Below are 22,773 nucleotides of genomic sequence, written 5' to 3'. Positions count from 1 at the left end.
ATTGACGATGAAACACAGAATCTGCATCGGAATTAAATACAAAAGGCACAATGCCGACTCAAGTACAAGAAGACTGACTCTTCCTACTGCCTATGTTTGAACCAACCCTGTGACACTAGTTATAGACTCCGATGCTTCACTTCAGGTTTACTGTATCCCTCTGACCTTGTTATTGACGATGAAACACAGAAATTGCATCGGAAGTGAATACAAAAGGCACACTGCCAACTTAAGTACAAGAAGACGGACTCTTCTTACTGTCTATGTTTTGAACTGAACCTGTGACACTAGTTATAGATTCCGATGCTTCACTTCAGGTTTGCTGTATCCCTCTGACCTTCTTATTGACGATAAAACACAGAAATTGCATCGGAATTAAATAGAAAAGGCAGAAAGCCGACTTAAGTACAAGAAGACTGACTCTTCTTATTGACTATGTTTTGAACCATTCCTGTAACACTACTTACAGATTCCGATACATCAAGTCAGGTTTACTGTATCCCTTGGACATTCTTACTGACGTAGAAACACAGAAATTGCATCGGAATTAAATATAAAATGCACAATGCCGACTTAAGTACAAGAAACTGACTCATCTTACTGTCTATGTTTTAACCATTCCTGTGACAATAGTTATAGATTCCGATGCTTCACTTCAAGTTTACTGTATCCCTCTTACCTTCTTATTGACGATGAAACACAGAAATTGCCAACGGAATTAAATACAAAAGGCACAATGCCGACTTAAGTACAAGTAGACTGACGCTTCTTACTGTCTATGTTTTCAACCATTCTTGTGACACTAGTTATAGATTCAGATACTTCACTTGATGTTTACTGTATCCCTCTGACCTTCGTATTGACGATGAAACTCAGAAATTGCATCGGAATTAAACACAAAGGGCACAATGCCGACTTAAGTACAAGAAGACTGACTCTTCCTACTGCCTATGTTTTGAACCATTCCTGTGACACTAGTTATAGATTCCGATGCGACTCTTCAGGTTTACTGTAACACTCTGACTTTCTTATTGACGATGAAACACGGAAATTGCATCGGAATTAAATACAAAAGGCACAATGCCGACTCAAGTACAAGAAGGCTGTCTCTGCCTAATGTCTATGTTTTCAACCATTCCTGTGACACTAGTTATAGATTCCGATGTTTCACTTCAGGTTTACTGTATCCCTCTGACCTTCTTATTGACAATGAAAAACAGAAATTGCATTGGAATTAAATAGAGAAGGCACAATGCGGACTTTCGTACAAGAAGAGTGACTCCTCTTACTGTCTATGATTTGAACCATTCCTGTGACACTAGTTATAGATTCCGATGCTCCACTTCACGTGTACTGTATCCCTTGGACCTTCTTACTGACGATGAAACACAGAAATTGCATCGGAATTAAATGCAAAAGGCACAATGCCGACTTAAGCACAAGTAGACTGACTCTTCTTACTGTGTATGTTTTGAACAGTTAATGTGACACTAGTTATAGATTCTGATACTTCACTTCATGTTTACTGTATCCCTGTGACCTTCTTATTGACGATGAAACACAGAAATTGCATCGGAATTAAATACAAAAGGCACAATGCCGACTTAAGTACAAGAGGACGGACTCTTCCTACTGTCTATGTTTTGAACCATCTTTGTGACACTAGTTATAGATTCCGATGATTCTCTTCAGGTTTACTGTATCCCTCTGACCTTCTTATTGACGATAAAACACAGAATTTACATCGGAATTAAATACAAAAAGCACGATGCCGACTTAAGTACAAGAGGACTGACTCTTCTTATTGACTATGTTTTGAACCATTCCTGTGACACTACTTACAGATTCCGATGCTTCACTTTAGCTGTACTGGATCCCTCTGACCTTCTCATTGACAATGAAACACAGAAATTGCATCGGAATTAAATAGAAAAGGCACAATGCCGACTCAAGTACAAGGTGACAGACTCTTCCTACTCTCTATGTTTTAAACCATTCCTGTGACACTAATTATAGATTCCGATGCTTTACTTTAGGTGTACTGTATCCCTTTGACCTTCTTTGTGACGATGAAACACAGAAATTGCATCGGAATTAAATACACTAGGCACAATGCCGACTTGAGTACAAGAAGACTGACTCTTCCCACTGTCTATGTTTTGAACCATCATTGTGACACTAGTTATAGATTCCGATGCTTCACTTCAGGTTTACTGTATACCTCTGACCTTCTTATTGACGATAAAACACAGAAATTGCATCGGAATTAAATAGAAAACTCACTATGCCGACTTAAGTACCAGAAGACTGACTCTTCCTACTGTCTATGTTTTGAACCATTCCAGAGACACTAGTTATAGATTCCGATGCTTCTCTTCAGGTTCACTGTAACCCTCTGACCTTCTTATTGACGATGAAACACAGGTATTGCATCGGAATTAAATACAAAAGGCACAATGCCGGCTCAAGTACAAGAAGACTGACTCTTCCTACTGTCTATGTTTTCAACCATTCCTGTGACACTAGTTATAGATTCCGATGCTTCACTTCAGGTTTACTGTATCCCTCTGACCATCGTATTGACAGTGAAACACAGAAATTGCATCGGAATTAAATAGAAAAGGCACAAAGCCGACTTAAGTACAAGAAGACTGACACTTCTTACTGTCTATGATTTGAACCATTCCTGTGACACGAGTTATAGATTCCGATGCTTAACTATAGGTGTACTGTATCCCTTGGACCTTCTTATTGACGATGAAACACAGAAATTGCATCGGAATTAAATACAAAAGGCACAATGCCGACTTAAGTACTAGAAGACTGATTCTTCTTACTGACTATGTTTTGAACCATTCTTGTGACACTAGTTATAGACTCCGATGCTTCACTTCAGGTATACTGTATCCCTCAGATCTGCTTATTGATGATGAAACACAGAAATTGCATCGGAATTAAATAGAAATTGCACAATGCCGACTTAAGTACAAGAAGACGGACTCTTCCTACTGTCTATGTTTGAACCATTCCTGTGACACTAGTTATAGATTCCGATGCTTCTCATCAGGTTTACTGTAACCCTCTAACATTCTTATTGACGATGAAACACAGAAATTGCATCGGAATTAAATATAAAAGGCACAATGCCGACTCAAGTACAAGGAGACAGACTCTTCCTACTCTCTATGTTTTGAACCATTCCTGTGACACTAGTTATAGATTCCGATGCTTCACTTTAGGTGTACTGTATCCCTTGGACCTTCTTATTGACGATGAAACACAGAAATTGCATCGGAATTAAATAGGAAAGGCACAATGGTGACTTAAGTGCAAGAAGACTGACTCTTCCTATTGTCTATGTTTTGAACCATTCCTGTGACACTAGTTATAGATTCCGATGCTTCTCTTCAGGTTTACTGTAACCCTCTGACTTTCTTATTGACGATGAAACACAGAAATTGCATCGGAATTAAATACAAAAGGCACAATGCCGACTGAAGTACAAGAAGACTGACTCTTCCTAATGTCTATGATTTGAACCATTCCTGTGACACTAGTTATAGATTCCGATGCTTCACTTCAGGTTTACTGTATACCTCTGACCTTTTTATTGACAATGAAACACAGAAGTTGCATTGGAACAAAATAGAAAAGGCACAATGTCGTTTTAAGTACAAGAAGACTGACTCCTCTTACTGTCTATGCATTGAACCATTCCTGTGACACAAGTTATAGATTCCGATGCTTCTCTTCAAGTTTACTGTAACCCTCTGACCTTCTTATTGACAATGAAACACAGAATCTGCATCGGAATTAAATACAAAAGGCACAATGCCGACTCAAGTACAAGAAGACTGACTCTTCCTATTGTCTATGATTTGAAACATTCCTGTGACACTAGTTATAGATTTCGATGCTTCACTTCAGGTTTACTGTATACCTCTGTCCTTCGTATTGACAATGAAACACAGAAATTGCATCGGAATTAAATAGAAAAGGCACAACGCGGAGTTAAGTACAAGAAGACTGACTCCTTTTACTGTCTATAATTTGAACCATTCTGTGACACTAGTTATAGATTCCGATGCTTCACTTCAGGTGTACTGTATCCCTTGGACCTTCTTATTGACGATGAAACACAGAAATCGCATCGGAATTAAATGCAAAAGGCACAATGCCGACTTAAGTACAAGTAGACTGACTCTTCTTACTGTCTATGCTTTGAACAATACCTGTGACACTAGTTATAGATTCTGATACTTCACTTCATGTTTACTGTATCCCTCTGACCTTCTTATTGACGATGAAACACAGAAATTGCCTCGGAAATAAATACAAAACGCACAATGCCGACTTAAGTACAAGAAGACGGACTCTTCCTACTGTCTATGTTTTGAACCATCCCTGTGACACTAGTTATAGATTCCGATGCTTCACATCTGGTTGTCTGTATCCCTCTGACCTTCATATTGACTATAAAACACAGAAATTGCATCGGAATTAAATACAAAAAACACAATGTTGACTTAAGTACAAGAAGACAGACTCTTCTTATTGACTATGATTTGAAGCATTCCTGTGACACTAGTTACAGATTCCGATGCTTCACTTCAGGTTTACTGTAACCCTCTGACCTTCTTATTGACGCTGAAACACAGATATTGCATCGGAATTAAATACAAAAGGCACAATGCCGGCTCAAGTACAAGAAGTCTGGCTCTTCTTACTCTCTATGTTTTGAACCTTTCCTGTGAGACCAGATTTAGATTCCGATGCTTCACTATATGTTTACTGTATCCGTTGGACCTTCTTATTGACGATGATACACAGATATTGCATCGGAATTAAATAGAAAAGGCACAATGCCGACTTGAGTACAAGAAGACTGACTCTTCCCACTGTCTATGTTTTGAACCATCATTGTGACACTAGTTATAGATTCCGATGCTTCACTTCAGGTTTACTGTATCGCTCTGACCTTCTTATTGACGATAAAACACAGATATTGCATCGGAATTAAATAGAAAACTCACTATGCCGACTTAAGTACCAGAAGACTGACTCTTCCTACTGTCTATGTTTTGAACCATTCCAGAGACACTAGTTATAGATTCCGATGCTTCTCTTCAGGTTTACTGTAACCCTCTGACCTTCTTATTGACGATGAAACACAGATATTGCATCGGAATTAAATACAAAAGGCACAATGCCGGCTCAAGTACAAGGTGACAGACTCTTCCTACTCTCTATGTTTTAAACCATTCCTGTGACACTAATTATGGATTCCGATGCTTTACTTTAGGTGTACTGTATCCCTTTGACCTTCTTTGTGACGATGAAACACAGAAATTGCATCGGAATTAAATACAATAGGCACAATGCCGACTTGAGTACAAGAAGACTGACTCTTCCCACTGTCTATGTTTTGAACCATCATTGTGACACTAGTTATAGATTCCGATGCTTCACTTCAGGTTTACTGTATCCCTCTGACCTTCTTATTGACGATAAAACACAGAAATTGCATCGGAATTAAATAGAAAACTCACTATGCCGACTTAAGTACCAGAAGACTGACTCTTCCTACTGTCTATGTTTTGAACCATTCCAGAGACACTAGTTATAGATTCCGATGCTTCTCTTCAGGTTTACTGTAACCCTCTGACCTTCCTATTGACGATGAAACACAGATATTGCATCGGAATTAAATACAAAAGGCACAATGCCGGCTCAAGTACAAGAAGACTGACTCTTCCTACTGTCTATGTTTTCAACCATTCCTGTGACACTAGTTATAGATTCCGATGCTTCACTTCAGGTTTACTGTATCCCTCTGACCATCTTATTGACAATGAAACACAGAAATTGCATCGGAATTAAATAGAAAAGGCACAAAGCCGACTTAAGTACAAGAAGACTGACTCTTCTTACTGTCTATGATTTGAACCATTCCTGTGACACGAGTTATAGATTCCGATGCTTCACTATAGGTGTACTGTATCCCTTGGACCTTCTTAATGACGATGAAACACAGAAATTGCATCGGAATTAAATACAAAAGGCACAATGCCGACTTAAGTACAAGAAGACTGATTCTTCTTACTGACTATGTTTTGAACCATTCATGTGACACTAGTTATAGACTCCGATGCTTCACTTCAGGTATTCTGTATCCCTCAGATCTGCTTATTGATGATGAAACACAGAAATTGCATCGGAATTAAATAGAAATTGCACAATGCCGACTTAAGAACAAGAAGACTGACTCTTCCTACTGTCTATGTTTGAACCATTCCTGTGACACTAGTTATAGATTCCGATGCTTCTCATCAGGATTACTGTAACCCTCTGACCTTCTTATTGACGATGAAACACAGAAATTGCATCCGAATTAAATATAAAAGGCACAATGCCGACTCAAGTACAAGGAGACAGACTCTTCCTACTCTCTATGTTTTGAACCATTCCTGTGACACTAGTTATAGATTCCGATGCTTCACTTTAGGTGTACTCTATCCCTTGGACCTTCTTATTGACGATGAAACACAGAAATTGCATCGGAATTAAATAGGAAAGGCACAATGCTGACTTAAGTACAAGAAGACTGACTCTTCGTATTGTCTATGTTTTGAACCATTCCTGTGACACTAGTTATATATTCCGATGCTTCTCTTCAAGTTTACTGTAACCCTCTGACCTTCTTATTGACAATGAAACACAGAATCTGCATCGGAATTAAATACAAAAGGCACAATGCCGACTCAAGTACAAGAAGACTGACTCTTCCTAATGTCTATGATTTGAACCATTCCTATGACACTAGTTATAGAATCCGATGCTTCACTTCAGGTTTACTGTATTCCTCTGACCTTCGTATTGACAATGAAACACAGAAATTGCATCGGAATTAAATAGAAAAGGCACAACGCGGATTTAAGTACAAGAAGACTGACTCCTTTTACTGTCTATGATTTGAACCATTCTGTGACACTAGTTATAGATTCCGATGCTTCACTTCAGGTGTACTGTATCCCTTGGACCTTCTTATTGACGATGAAACAAAGAAATCGCATCGGAATTAAATGCAAAAGGCACAATGCCGACTTAAGTACAAGTAGACTGACTCTTCTTACTGTCTATGCTTTGAACAATACCTGTGACACTAGTTATAGATTCTGATACTACACTTCATGTTTACTGTATCCCTCTGACCTTCTTATTGACGATGAAACACAGAAATTGCCTCGGAAATAAATACAAAATGCATAATGCCGACTTAAGTACAAGAAGACGGACTCTTCCTACTGTCTATGTTTTGAACCATCCCTGTGACACTAGTTATAGATTCCGATGCTTCACATCAGGTTGTCTGTATCCCTCTGACCTTCATATTAACTATAAAACACAGAAATTGCATCGGAATTAAATACAAAAGGCACAATGTTGACTTAAGTACAAGAAGACTGACTCTTCATTTTGACTATGATTTAAAGCATTCCTGTGACACTAGTTACAGATTTCGATTCTTCAATTCAGGTTTACTGTAACCCTCTGACCTTCTTATTGACGATGTAACACAGATATTGCATCAGCATTAAATACAAAAGGCACAATGCCGGCTCAAGTACAAGAAGTCTGGCTCTTCTTACTCTCTATGTTTTGAACCTTTCCTGTGAGACCGGATTTAGATTCCGATGCTTCACTATATGTTTACTGTATCCGTTGGACCTTCTTATTGACGATGATACACAGATATTGCATCGGAATTAAATAGAAAAGGCACAATGCCGACTTTAGTACAAGAAGACTGACTCTTCTTACTGTCTATGGTTTGAACCATCCCTGTGACACTAGTTATAGACTCCGATGCTTCACTTTAGGTTTACTGTATCCCTCTGACATTCTTATTGATGATGAAACACAGACAATGCATCGGAAATGTATAGAAAAGTCACAATGCCAACTTAAGTACAAGAAGACTGACTCTTCTTACTGTCTATGTTTTGAAATGAACCTGTGACACTAGTTATAGATTCCGATGCTTCACTTCAGGTTTACTGTATCCCTCTGACCTTCTTATTGACGATGAAACACAGAAATTGCATCGGAAATGAATATAAAAGGCACAATGCCGACTTCACTACAAGAAGATGGACTCTTCCTACTGTCTATGGTTTGAACCATCCCTGTGACACTAGTTATAGATTCCGATGCTTCACTTCAGGTTTACTGTATCCCTCTGACCTTCTTAATGACAATGAAAAACAGAAATTGCATTGGAATTAAATAGAAAAGGCACAATGCGGACTTACGTACAAGAAGAGTGACTCCTCTTACTGTCTATGATTTGAACCATTCCTGTGACACTATTTATAGATTCCGATGCTTCACTTCAGGTGTACTGTATCCCTTGGACCTTCTTATTGACGATGAAACACAAAAATTGCATCGGAATTAAATGCAAAAGGCACAATGCCGACTTAAGCACAAGGGGACTGACTCTTCTTACTGTGTATGTTTTGAACCGTTACTGTGACACTAGTTATAGATTCTGATACTTCACTTCATGTTTACTGTATCCCTCTGACCTTCTTATTGACGATGAAACACAGAAAATGCATCGGAATTAAATACAAAAGGCACAATGCCGACTTAAGTACAAGAGGACAGACTCTTCCTACTGTCTACGTTTTGAACCATCCCTGTGACACTAGTTATAGATTCCGATGCTTCACTTCAGGTTTTCTGTATCCCTCTGACCTTCTTATTGTCGATAAAACACAGAAATTGCATCGGAATTAAATAGAAAAAGCACAATGCCGACTTAAGTACAAGAGGACTGACTCTTCTTATTGACTATGTTTCGAACAAGTCCTGTGACACTACTTACAGATTCCGATGCTTCACTTTAGCTTTACTGTATCCCTCTGACCTTCTCATTGACAACGAAACACAGAAATTGCATCGGAATTAAATAGAAAAGGCACAATGCAAACTTAAGTACAAGAAGTATGACTCTTAACACTGTCTATGCTTTGAACCATTCCTGTGACACTAGTTATAGATTCCGATGCTTCACTTCACGTTTAGTGTATCCCTCTGACCTTCTTATTGAGGATAAAACACAGAAATTGCATCGGAATTAAATAGAAAAGGCACAAAGCCGATTAAAGTACAAGAACACTGACTCTTCTTACTGGCTATGTTTTGAACCATTCCTGTGACACTAGTTATAGATTCCGATGCTTCACTTCAGGTTTACTGTATCTCTCAGACCTTTTTATTGACGATTAAACACAGAAATTGCATCGGAATTAAATACAAAAGGCACAATGCCGACTTAAGTTCAAGTAGACTGACTCTTCCTACTGTCTATGTTTTGAATCATCCCTGTGACACTAGTTTTAGATTCCGATTCTTCACTTCAGGTTCAGTGTTTCCCTCTGACCTTCTTATTGACGATAAAACACAGGAATTGCATCGGAATTAAGTAGAAAAGGCACAATGCCGACTTAAGTACACGAAGACTGACTCTTCCTACTGTCTATGTTTTGAACCATTCCTGTGACACTAGTTATAGATTCCGATGCTTCTCTTCAGGTTTACTGTAACCCTCTGACCTTCTTATTGACGATGAAACACAGAAATTGCATCGGAATTATATACAAAATGCACAATGCCGACTCAAGTACAAGAAGATTGACTCTTCCTACTGTCAATGCTTTTGAACCATTCCTATGACAATAGTTATAGAATCCGATGCTTCATTTCAGGTTTACTGCATCCCTCTGACCTTCTTATTAACAACGAAACACAGAAATTGCATCGGAATTAAATAGAAGAGGCACGATGCCGACTTAAGTACAAGAAGACTGACTCTTCTTACTGTCTATCTGACTTGAACCATTCCTGTGACACTAGTTATAGATTCCGATGCTTCACTTCAGGTGTACTGTATCGCTTGGACCTTCTTATTGACGATGAAACACAGAAATTGCATCGGCATTAAATGCAAAAGGCACAATGCCAACTTAACTACAAGTAGACAGACTCTTCTTACTGTCTATGCTTTGAACCATTCCTGTGACACTAGTTATAGATTCTGATAATTCACTTCATGTTTACTGTATCCCTCTGACCTTCTTATTGACGATGAAACACAGATACTGCATCGGAATTAAATACAAAAGTCACAATGCCGACCTAAGTACAGGAAGACGGACTCTTCCTACTGTCTATGTTTTGAACCATCCTTGTGACACTAGTCATAGTTTCCGATGCTTCGCTTCAGGTTTACTGAATCCCTCTGACCTTCTTATTGACGATGAAACACAGAAATTGCATCGGAATTAAATACAAAAGGCACAATGCCGACTTATGTACAAGAAAACTGACTCTTACTACTGTCTATGTTTTGAACCATCCCTGTGACACTAGTTACAGATTCCGATGCTTCACTTCAGGTTTACTGTATCCCTTGGACCTTCTTGTTGACGATCAAACACAGAAATTGCATCGGAATTAAATAGAAAAGGCACAATGCCGACTTAAGTACAAGAAGTATGACTCTTAATACTGTCTATGCTTTGAACCATTCCTGTGACACTAGTTATAGATTCCGATGCTTCACTTCAGGTTTACTGTATCCCTCTGACCTTCTTATTGACAATGAAACACAGAAATTACATCGGAATTAAATAGAAAAGGCACAATGCCGACTTAAGTACAAGAAGACTGACTCTTCTTACTGTCTATGATTTGAACCATTAATGTGACACTAGTTATAGATTCCCATGCTTCACATCAGGTGTACTGTATCCCTTGGACCTTCTTATTGACGATGAAACACAGAAATTGCAACGGAAGTAAATACAAAAGCACAATGCCGACTTAAGTACAAGAAGACTGACGCCTCCTAATATCTATGATTTTGAACCATCCCTGTGACACTAGTTATAGATTCCGATGCTTCACTTCAGGTTTAGTGTATCCCTCTGACCTTCTTATTGACTATAAAACACAGGAATTGCATCGGAATTAAATAGAAAAGGCACAGTGCCGACATAAGTTCAAGAGGACTGACTCCTCCTACTGTCTATGTTTTGAACCATTCCTGTGACACTAGTTATAGATTCCGATGCTTCTCTTCAGGTTTACTGTAACCCTCTGACCTTCTTATTGACGATGAAACACAGAAATTGCATCGGAATTATATACAAGTGACACAATGCCGGCTCAAGTACAAGAAGTCTGACTCTTCCTACTGTCTATGTTTTGAACCATTCCTGTGACACTACTTATAGATTCCGATGCTTCACTTCAGGTTTATTGTATTCCTCTGACCTTCTTAATGACAATGAGACACAGAAATTGCATCGGAATTAAATAGAATAGGCACAATGACGACTTTAGTACAAGAAGACTGACTCCTCTTAATGTCTATGATTTTTACCATTCCTGTGACACTAGTTATAGATTCCGATGCTTCACTACAGAAGCACTGTATCCCTTGGACCTTCATATTGACGATGAAACACAGAAATTGCATCGGAATTAAATACAAAAGACACAATGCCGACTCAAGTACAAGAAGACTGACTCTTCCTACTGTCTACGTTTTGAACCAATCCTGTGACACTAGTTATAGATTCCGATGCTTCACTTCAGGTTTACTGTATCCCTCTGACCTTCATATTGACAATGAAACACAGAAATTGCATCGGAATTAAATACAAAAGGCACAATCCCGACTCAAGTTCAAGAAGACTGACTCTTCCTACTGTCCATGTTTTGAACCAATCCTGTGACACTAGTTATAGATTACGATGCTTCACTTCAGGTTTACTGTATCCCTCTGACCTTTTTATTGACAATGAAACACAGAAATTGCATCGGAATAAAATAGAAAAGGCACAATGTCGACTTAAGTACAAGAAGACTGACTCCTCTTACTGTCTATGCATTGAACCATTCCTGTGACACATGTTATAGATTCCGATGCTTCTCTTCAAGTTTACTGTAACCCTCTGACCTTCTTATTGACAATGAAACACAGAATCTGCATCGGAATTAAGTACAAAAGGCACAATGCCGACTCAAGTACAAGGAGACTGACTGTTCCTAATGTCTATGATTTGAACCATTCCTGTGACACTAGTTATAGATTCCGATGCTTCACTTCAGGTTTACTGTATACCTCTGACCTTCGTATTGACAATGAAACACAGAAATTGCATCGGAATTAAATGCAAAAGGCACAATGCCGACTTAAGTACAAGTAGACTGATTCTTCTTAAGGTCTATGCTTTGAACAATACCTGTGACACTAGTTATAGATTCTGATACCTCACTTCATGTTTACTGTATCCCTCTGACCTTCTTATTGACAATGAAACACAGAAATTGCCTCGGAAATAAATACAAAAGGCACAATGCCGACTTAAGTACAAGAAGACGGACTCTTCCTACTGTCTATGTTTTGAACCATCCCTGTGACACTAGTTATAGATTCCGATGCTTCACATCAGGTTGTCTGTATCCCTCTGACCTTCATATTGACTATAAAACACAGAAATTGCATCGGAATTAAATACAAAATTCACAATGTTGACTTAAGTACAAGAAGACTGACTCTTCTTATTGACTATGATTTGAAGCATCCCTGTGACACTAGTTACAGATTCCGATGCTTCACTTCAGGTTTACTGTAACCCTCTGACCTTCTTATTGACGATGAAACACAGATATTGCATCGGAATTAAATACAAAAGGCACAATGCCGGCTCAAGTACAAGAAGACTGACTCTTCTTACTCTCTATGTTTTGAACCTTTCCTGTGAGACCAGATTTAGATTCCGATGCTTCACTATATGTTTACTGTATCCGTTGGACCCTCTTATTGACGATGATACACAGATATTGCATCGGAATTAAATAGAAAAGGCACAATGCCGACTTAAGCACACGAAGACTGACTCTTCTTACTGACTATGTTTGAACCATTCCTGTGACACTAGTTATAGACTCCGATGCTTCACTTCAGGTTTAGTGTATCCCTCTGACATTCTTATTGATGATGAAACACAGAAAATGCATCGGAAATGATTAGATAAGTCACAATGCCAACTTAAGTACAAGAAGACTGACTCTTCTTACTGTCTATGTTTTGAACTGAACCTGTGACACTAGTTATAGATTCCGATGCTTCACTTCAGGTTTACTGTATCCCTCTGACCTTCTTATTGACGATGAAACACAGAAATTGCATCGGAAATGAATACAAAAGGCACAATGCCGACTTCAGTACAAGAAGATGGACTCTTCCTACTGTCTATGGTTTGAACCATCCCTGTGACACTAGTTATAGATTCCGATGCTTCACTTCAGGTTTGCTGTATCCCTCTGACCTTCTTATTGACGATAAAACACAGAAATTGCATCGGAATTAAATAGAAAGGCAGAAAGCCGACTTAAGTACAAGAAGACTGACTCTTCTTATTGACTATGTTTTGAACCATTCCTGTGACACAACTTACAGATTCCGATACTTCAAGTCAGGTTTACTGTATCCCTTGGACCTTCTTACTGACGTAGTAACACAGAAATTACATCGGAATTAAATACAAAATGCACAATGCCGACTTAAGTACAAGAAACTGACTCATCTTACTGTCTATGTTTTAACCATTCCTGTGACACTAGTTACAGGTTCCGATGCTTCACTTCAAGTTTACTGTATCCCTCTTACCTTCTTATTGACGATGAAACACAGAAATTGCATCGGAATTAAATACAAAAGGCACAATGCCGACTTATGGACAAGTAGACTGACTCTTCTTACTGTCTATGTTTTGAACCATTCCTGTGACACTAGTTATAGATTCAGATACTTCTCTTCATGTTTACTGTATCCCTCTCACCTTCGTATTGACGATGAAACACGGAAATTGCATCGGAATTAAATACAAAAGGCACAATGCCGACTCAAGTACAAGAAGACTGACTCTCCCTAATGTCTATGTTTTGAACCATTTGTGTGACACTAGTTATAGATTCCGATGCTTCACTTCAGGTTTACTGTGTCCCTCTGACCTTCTTAATGACATTGAAAAACAGAAATTGCATTGGAATTAAATAGAAAAGGCACAATGCGGACTTACGTACAAGAAGAAAGTCTCCTCTTACTGTCTATGATTTGAACCATTCCTGTGACACTAGTTATAGATTCAGATGCTTCGCTTCAGGTGTACTGTATCCCTTGGACCTTCTTATTGACGATGAAACACAAAAATTTCATCGGAATTAAATGCAAAAGGCACAATGCCGACTTGAGCACAAGTAGACTGACTCCTCTTAGTGTGTATGTTTTGAACCGTTACTGTGACACTAGTTATAGATTCTGATACTTCACTTCATGTTTACTGTATCCCTCTGACCTTCTTATTGACGATGAAACACAGAAATTGCATCGGAATTAAATACAAAAGGCACAATGCCGACGTAAGTACAAGAGGATGGACTCTTCCTACTGTCTATGTTTTGAACCATCCCTGTGACACTAGTTACAGATTCCGATGCTTCACTTCAGGTTTTCTGTATCCCTCTGACCTTCATATTGACTATAAAACACAGAAATTGCATCGGAATTAAATACAAAAGGCACAATGTTGACTTAAGTACAAGAAGACTGACTCTTCTTATTGACTGTGATTTGAAGCATTCCTGTGACACTAGTTACAGATTCCGATGCTTCACTTCAGGTTTACTGTAACCCTCTGACCTTCTTATTCACGATGAAACACAGATATTGCATCGGAATTAAATACAAAAGGCACAATGCCGGCTCAAGTACAAGAAGACTGGCTCTTCTTACTCTCTATGTTTTGAACCTCTCCTGTGAGACCAGATTTAGATTCCGATGCTTCACTATATGTTTACTGTATCCGTTGGACCTTCTTATTGACGATGATACACAGATATTGCATCGGAATTAAATAGAAAAGGCACAATGCCGACTTAAGTACAAGAAGACTGACTCTTCTTACTGACTATGTTTGAACCATTCCTGTGACACTAGTTATAGACTCCGATGCTTCACTTCAGGGTTTCTGTATCCCTCTGACCCTCTTATTGTCGATAAAACACAGAAATTGCATCGGAATTAAATAGAAAAAGCACAATGCCGACTTAAGTACAAGAGGACTGACTCTTCTTATTGACTATGTTTTGAACAAGTCCTGTGACACTACTTACAGATTCCGATGCTTCACTTTAGCTTTACTGTATCCCTCTGACCTTCTCATTGACAATGAAACACAGAAATTGCATCGGAATTAAATAGAAAAGTCACAATGCCGACTTAAGTACAAGAAGACTGACTCTTCCTACTGTCTATGTTTTGAACCATTCCTGTGACACTAGTTATTGATTCCGATGCTTCACTTCAGGTTTAATGTGTATCTCAGACGTTCTTATTGACGATAAAACACAGAAATTGCATCGGAATTAAATACAAAAGGCACAATGCCGACTTAAGTACAAGAAGACTGACTCTTCCTACTGTCTATGTTTTCAACCATCCCTGTGACACTAGTTATAGATTCCGATGCTTCACTTCAGGGTTTCTGTATCCCTCTGACCCTCTTATTGTCGATAAAACACAGAAATTGCATCGGAATTAATAGAAAATGCACAATGCCGACTTAAGTACAAGAAGACTGACTCTTCTTATTGACTATGATTTGAAGCATTCCTGTGACACTAGTTACAGATTCCGATGCATCACTTTTGGTATACTGTATCCCTTGGACCTCCTTATTGACGATGAAACAAAGAAATTGCATCGGAATTAAATACAAAATGCACAGTGCCGACTTAAGTACAAGAAGACTAACTCTTCTTACTGTCTACGTTTTAACCATTCCTGTGACACTAGTTATAGATTCCGATGCTTCACTACAGGTTTACTGTATCCCTCTGACCTTCTTATTGACGATGAAACACAGAACTTGCATCGGAATTAAATACAAAAGGTACATGCCGACTCAAATACAAGATGACTGGCTCTTCTTACTCTCTATGTTTTGAACCTTTCCTGTGAGACCAGATTTAGATTCCGATGCTTCACTTCAGGTTTACTTTATCCCTCTGACCTTCTTATTGACGATGAAACACAGAAATTGCATCCGAATTAAATAGAAAAGGCACAATGCCGACTTAAGTACAAGAAGTATGACTCTTAACACTGTCTATGCTTTGAACCATTCCTGTGACACTAGTTATAGATTCCGATGCTTCACTTCACGTTTAGTGTATCCCTCTGACCTTCTTATTGACGATAAAACACAGAAATTGCATCGGAATTAAATAGAACAGGCACAATGCCGACTTAAGTACACGAAGACTGACTCTTCCTACTGTCTATGTTTTGAACCATTCCTGTGACACTAGTTATAGATTTCTATGCTTCTCTTCAGGTTTACTGTAACCCTCTGACCTTCTTATTGACGATGAAACACAGAAATTGCATCAGAATTATATACAAAATGAACAATGCCGACTCAAGTACAAGAAGATTGACTCTTCCTACCGTCAATGCTTTTGAATAATTCCTATGACAATAGTTATAGAATCCGATGCTTCACTTCAGGTTTACTGCATCCCTCTGACCTTCTTATTGACAACGAAACACAGAAATTGCATCGGAATTAAATAAAAGAGGCACGACGCCGACTTAAGTACAAGAAGACTGACTCTTCTTACTGTCTATTGATTTGAATCATTCCTGTGACACTAGTTATAGATTCCGATGCTTTACTTCAGGTGTACTGTATCGCTTGGACCTTCTTATTGACGATGAAACACAGAAATTGCATCGGAATTAAATGCAAAAGGCACAATGCCAACTTAACTACAAGTAGACAGACTCTTCTTACTGTCTATGCTTTGAACCATTCCTGTGACACTAGTTATAGATTCTGATAATTCACTTCATGTTTACTGTATCCCTCTGACCTTCTTATTGACGATGAAACACAGATACTGCATCGGAATTAAATACAAAAGGCACAATGCCGACTTAAGTACAAGAAGACGGACTCTTCCTACTGTCTATGTTTTGAACAAGTCCTGTGACACTACTTACTGATTCCGATGCTTCACTTTAGGTTTACTGTATCCCTTGCACCTTCCTATTGACGATGAAACACAGAAATTGCTTCGGAATGAAATAGAAAATGCACTACGCCGACCTAAATACAAGAAGAGTGGCTCTTCTTTACTGTCTATATTTTAACCATTCCTGTGACACTAGTTATAGATTCCGATGCTTCACTTCAGGTTTACTGTATCTCTCTAACTTTCTTATTGACGATGAAACACAGAAATTGCATCAAAATTAAATACAAAAGGCACAATGCAGACCCAAGTACAAGAAGACTGACTCTTCCTACTGTCTATGTTTCGAACCATTCCTGTGACACTAGTTATAGATTCCGATGATTCACGTCCGGTTTACTGTATACCTCTGACCTTCTTATTGACTATGAAACACAGAAATTGCATCGGAATTAAATACAAAAGGCACAATGCCGACTTAAGTCAAAGAAAACTGACTCTTACTACTGTCTATGTTTTGAACCATCCCTGTGACACTAGTTATAGATTCCGATGCTTCACTTCAGGTTTACTGTATCCCTCTGACCTTCTTATTGACGATGAAACACAGAAATTGAATCGGAATTAAATACAAAAGGCACAATGCCGACTTAAGTACAGGAAGACTGACTCCTCCTAATATCTATGATTATGAACCATCCCTGTGACACTAGTTATAGATTCCAATGCATCACTTCAGGTTTAGTGTATCCCTCTGACCTTCTTATTGACTATGAAACACAGAAATTGCATCGGAATTAAATAGAAAAGGCACAATGCCGACATAAGTAGAAGAAGAGTGACTCGTTTACTGTCTATATTTTGACCATTCCTGTGACACTAGTTGTAGATTATGATGCTTCACTTCAGGTTTACTGTATCCCTCTGACCTTCTTGTTGACGATGAATCACAGAAATTGCATCAAAATTAAATACAAAAGGCACAATGCCGACCCAAGTACAAGAAGACTGACTCTTACTACTGTCTATGTTTTGAACCATCCCTGTGACACTAGTTACAGATTCCGATGCTTCACTTCAGGTTTACTGTATCCCTTGGACCTTCTTGTTGACGATGAAACACAGAAATTGCATCGGAATTAAATAGAAAAGGCACGATGCCGACTTAAGTACAAGTAGACTGACTCTTCTTACTGTCTATGTTTTGAACCATTCCTGTGACACTAGTTATAGATTCCGATGCTTCAGTACAGGAGTACTGTATCCCTTGGACCTTCTTATTGACGATGAAACACAGAAATTGCATCGGAATTAAATGCAAAAGCACAATGTCGACTTAAGTACAAGTAGACTGACTCTTCTTACTGTCTATGTTTTGAACCATTCCTGTGACACTAGTTATAGATTCCGATGCTTCACTCCAGGTTTACTGTATCCCTTGGACCTTCTTGTTGACGATGAAACACAGAAATTGCATCGGAATTACATACAAAAAGCACAATGCCGACTTAAGTACAAGGAGATTGACTCTTCCGACTGTCTATGTTTTGAACCATCCCTGTGACACTAGTTATAGATTCCGACGCTTCACTTCAGGTTTACTGTATCCCTCTGACCTTCTTATTGACAATGAAATACAGTAATTGCATAGGAATTAAATAAAAAAGTCACAATGCCGACGTAAGTACAGGAAGACTGACTTTTCTTACTCTCTATGAGTTGAACCATTCCTGTGACACTAGTTATAGATTCGGATGCTTCACTTCAGGTGTACTGTATCCCTCTGACCTTATTGACGATGAAACACAGAAATTGCATCAAAATTAAATACAAAAGGCAAAATGCCGACCCAAGTACAAGAAGACTGACTCTTCCTACTCTCTATGTTTTGAACCATTCCTGTGACACTAGTTACAGATTCCGATGCTTCACTTCCGGTTTACTGTATACCTCTGACCTTCTTATTGACGATGAAACACAGAAATTGCATCGGAATTAAATACAAAAGGCACAATGCCGACTTAAGTACAAGAAAACAGACTCTTACTACTGTCTATGTTTTGAACCATCCCTGTGAAACTAGTTATAGATTCCGATGCTTCACTTCAGGATTACTGTATCCCTCTGACCTTCTTATTGACAATGAAACACAGAAATAGCATCGGAATTAAATAGAAAAGGCACAATGCCGACTTAAGTACAAGAAGTATGACTTTTAATACTGTCTATGCTTTGAACCATTCCTGTGACACTAGTTATAGATTCCGATTCTTCACTTCAGGTTTACTGTACCCCTCTGACCTTCTTATTGACAATGAAACACAGAAATTACATCGGAATTAACTAGAAAAGGCACAACGCCGACTTAAGTACAAGCAGACGGACTCCTCTTACTATCTATGATTTGAACCATTAATGTGACACTAGTTATAGATCCCCATGCTTCACTTCAGGTGTACTGTATCCCTTGGACCTTCTTATTGACAATGAAACACAGAAATTGCATCGGAATTAAATACAAAAGTCACAATGCCGACTTAAGCACAAGAAGACTGACTCCTCCTAATATCTTTGATTTTGAACCATCCCTGTGACACTAGTCATAGATTCCGATGCTTCACTTCAGGTTTAGTGTATCCCTCTGACCTTCTTATTGACTATAAAACACAGAAATTGCATCGGAAATAAATAGAAAAGGCACAATGCCGACATAAGTACAAGAAGACTGACTCCTTCGACTGTCTATGTTTTGAACCATTCCTGTGACACTAGTTACAGATTGCGATGCTTCTCTTCAGTTTTACTGTAACCCTCTGACCTTCGTATTGACGATGAAACACAGAAATTGCATTGGAATTAAATATAAGAGGCACAATGCCGACTGAAGTACAAGAAGACTGACTCTTCCTACTGTCTGTGTTTTGACCCATTCCTGTGACACTACTTATAGATTCCGATGCTTCACTTCAGGTTTATTGTATCCCTCTGTTCTTCTTAATGACAATGAAACACAGAAATTGCATCGGAAGTAAATAGAAAAGGCACAATGACGACTTAAGTACTAGAAGACTAACTCCTCTTAATGTCTATGATTTGAACCATTCCTGTGACACTAGTTATAGATTCCGATGCTTCACTTCAGGTTTACTGTATCCCGCCTACCTTCTTATTGACGATGAAACACAGAAATTGCATCGGAATTAAATACAAAATGCACAATGCCGACTTAAGTACAAGAAGACTTACTCTTCTTACTGTCTATGTTTTAACCATTCCTGTGACACTAGTTATAGGTTCCGATGCTTCACTTCAGGTTTACTGTATCCCTTGGACCTTCTTGTTGACGATGAAACACAGAAATTGCATCGGAATTACATACAAAAGGCACAATGCCGACTTAAGTACAAGAAGACTGACTCTTCCTACTGTCTATGTTTTGAACCTTCCCTGTGACACTAGTCATTGATTCCGATGCTCCACTTCAGGTTTACTGTATCCCTCTTACATTCTTATTGACAATGAAACACAGAAATTGCATCGGAATGAAATAAAAAAGTCACAATGCCGACTTAAGTACAGGAAGACTGCCTCTTCTTACTGTCTATGATTTGAACCATTCCTGTGACACTAGTTATAGATTCGGATGCTTCACTTCAGGTGTACTGTATCCCTCTGACCTTCTTATTGACGATGAAACACTAAAATTGCATCGGAATTAAATACAAAAAGCACAATGCCGACTTAAGTACAAGTAGACTGACTCTTCTTACTGTCTATGTTTTGAACCATTCCTGTGACACTATTTATAGATTCTGATACTTCACTTCATGTTTACTGTATCCCTCCGACCTTCTTATTGACGATGAAACACAGAAATTGCATCGGAATAAAATGCAAAAGGCACAATGCCGACTTAAGTACAAGTAGACTGACTCTTCTTACTGTCTATGTTTTGAACCATTCCTGTGACACTAGATATAGATTCTGATACTTCACTTCATGTTTACTGTATCCCTCTGACCATCTTATTGACGATGAAACACCGAAATTGCTTTGGAATTAAATGCAAAAGGCACAATGCCGACTTAAGTACAAGTAGACTGACTCTTCTTACTGTCTATGTTTTGAACCATTCCTGTGACACTAGTTATAGATTCTGATACTTCACTTCATGTTTACTGTTTCCCTCTGACCTTCTTATTGACGATGGAACACAGAAATTGCATCGGAATTAAATGCAAAAGGCACAATGCCAACTTAAGTACAAGTAGACTGACTCTTCTTGCTGTCTATGTTTTGAACCATTCCTGTGACACTAGTTATCGATTTCGATGCTTCACTCCAGGTTTACTGTATCCCTTGGACCTTCTTGTTGACGATGAAACACAGAAATTGCATCGGAATTACATACAAAAGTCACAATGCCGACTTAAGCACAAGAAGACTGACTCCTCCTAATATCTTTGATTTTGAACCATCCCTGTGACACTAGTCATAGATTCCGATGCTTCACTTCAGGTTTAGTGTATCCCTCTGACCTTCTTATTGACTATAAAACACAGAAATTGCATCGGAATTAAATACAAGAGGCACAATGCCGACTGAAGTACAAGAAGACTGACTCTTCTTACTGTCTGTGTTTTGACCCATTCCTGTGACACTGCTTATAGATTCCGATGCTTCACTTCAGGTTTATTGTATCCCTCTGTCCTTCTTAATGACAATGAAACACAGAAATTGCATCGGAAGTAAATAGAAAAGGCACAATGACGACTTAAGTACTAGAAGGCTTACTCCTCTTAATGTCTATGATTTGAACCATTCCTGTGACACTAGTTATAGATTCCGATGCTTCACTTCAGGTTTACTGTATCCCTCTGACCTTCTTATTGACAATGAAACACAGAAATTGCATCGGAATTAAATAAAAAAGTCATAATGCCGACTTAAGTACAGGAAGACTGTCTCTTCTTACTGTCTATGATTTGAACCATTCCTGTGACACTAGTTATAGATTTGGATGCTTCACTTCGGGTGTACTGTATCCCTCTGACCTTCTTACTGACGATGAAACACAGAAATTGCATCGGAATTAAATACAAAAAGCACAATGCCGACTTAAGTACAAGTAGACTGACTCTTCTTACTGTCTATGTTTTGAACCATTCCTGTGACTCTAGTTATAGATTTCGATGCTTCACTCCATGTTTACTGTATCCCTTGGACCTTCTTGTTGACGATGACACACAGAAATTGCATCGGAATTACATACAAAAATCACAATGCCGACTTAAGTACAAGAAGACTGACTCTTCCTACTGTCTGCGTTTTGAACCATTCCTGTGACACTAGTTATAGATTCTGATACTTCACTTCATGTTTACTGTATCCCTCTTACCTTCTTATTGACGATGAAACACAGAAATTGCATAGGAATTCAATACAAAAGGCACAATGCCGACTTAAGTACAAGAAGAAGGACTCTTCCTACTGTCTATGCTTTGAACCATCCCTGTGACACTAGTTATAGATCCCGATGCTTCACAACAGGTTTACTGTATCCCTCTGACCTTCTTATTGACGATAAAACACAGAATTTGCGTCGGAATTAAATAGAAAAGGCACAATGCCGATTTAAGTGCAAGAAGACTGACTCTT

Source organism: Schistocerca americana, unplaced genomic scaffold, assembly GCF_021461395.2.
Source record: "Schistocerca americana isolate TAMUIC-IGC-003095 unplaced genomic scaffold, iqSchAmer2.1 HiC_scaffold_17, whole genome shotgun sequence".
In the NCBI taxonomy this organism is placed as follows: domain Eukaryota; kingdom Metazoa; phylum Arthropoda; class Insecta; order Orthoptera; family Acrididae; genus Schistocerca; species Schistocerca americana.
The sequence above is the reverse complement of the archived record's forward strand: the minus strand, read 5'-3'. Positions refer to the sequence as shown.